The sequence below is a fragment of the Quercus lobata genome, chromosome 4 (assembly GCF_001633185.2).
Source record: "Quercus lobata isolate SW786 chromosome 4, ValleyOak3.0 Primary Assembly, whole genome shotgun sequence".
NCBI classification, from domain to species: domain Eukaryota; kingdom Viridiplantae; phylum Streptophyta; class Magnoliopsida; order Fagales; family Fagaceae; genus Quercus; species Quercus lobata.
In genome coordinates this window covers 40,850,181-40,850,981 of record NC_044907.1, presented here as the reverse complement: position 1 = coordinate 40,850,981, position 801 = coordinate 40,850,181, and the positions used below count along the sequence as shown (strand labels likewise).

At 39.5% G+C, this 801-nt stretch overlaps 1 non-coding gene across 1 annotated transcript; it reads right to left on the bottom strand.

The window, feature by feature from the left end:
- Positions 1-257: 257 nt before the first annotated feature.
- On the bottom strand, positions 258-365 carry LOC115988251. The gene has a single exon (XR_004091421.1). It is a non-coding gene; the product is annotated as a small nucleolar RNA R71 (small nucleolar RNA).
- Between the last annotated feature and the right edge of the window lie 436 nt (positions 366-801).

Sequence of the window (801 nt, the reverse complement as noted above, 5' to 3'; positions counted from 1 at the left end):
TTACTCCCTAAGTTTCATGGGCTTGATTCTGAAAGCCCATATTTGCACCTCAAAGAATTTGGTGAGATATGTGCTACATTGCAATATAACAATGTTACTGATGATGTTGTGATGCTTAAAATGTTTCCTTTTTCATTGAAGGAGAGGGCCAAATCTTGGCTACACTCCTTGAGGGCCTAAGGCCTAATACCATTAGTACATGGCAAGAGATGACTAGGGAATTTCTTAAGAAATTTTTCCCGACCCATAAGACCAACACACTTAGGAGGAACATAATGAATTTCTCTCAAAAGGAGAATGAAACTTTTTTTCAGTGTTGGGAGAGATTTAAAGAGTTGTTACTTGCATGCCCGCATCATGGGTATGAGACATGGAGAGTTATTAGTTTTTTTCTATGATGGCTTGTTTTCAAACATGAGGCAATTTGTTGAGATGATGTGCAACGGTGAATTTATGAATAAATCACCAGATGAAGCCTGGTATTACTTTGATCTTTTGGTTGACAATGCTCAAGTTTTGGAGACCACAAATACAAGTGAAAGGGCAAAACTAGGTCCAAACTTGGACCTAGTTCCAAGGGAGGTTTATATCATCTCAAGGAAGAGGAAGATGTAAATGCTAGAATTGCCAGACTGACCAGAAAGGTAGAGGCCATAGAGTTGGGAAAAACTAGTGAGGTTAAGAAACTAGGACCCATTGAGAGTAGCTGTGGGATGTGTGAGACCAATACACATTTGAACAAAGATTGTCCCACAATTCCTGCATTTCAGGACGTTTTACATGAGCAGGCTAATGTAGCCA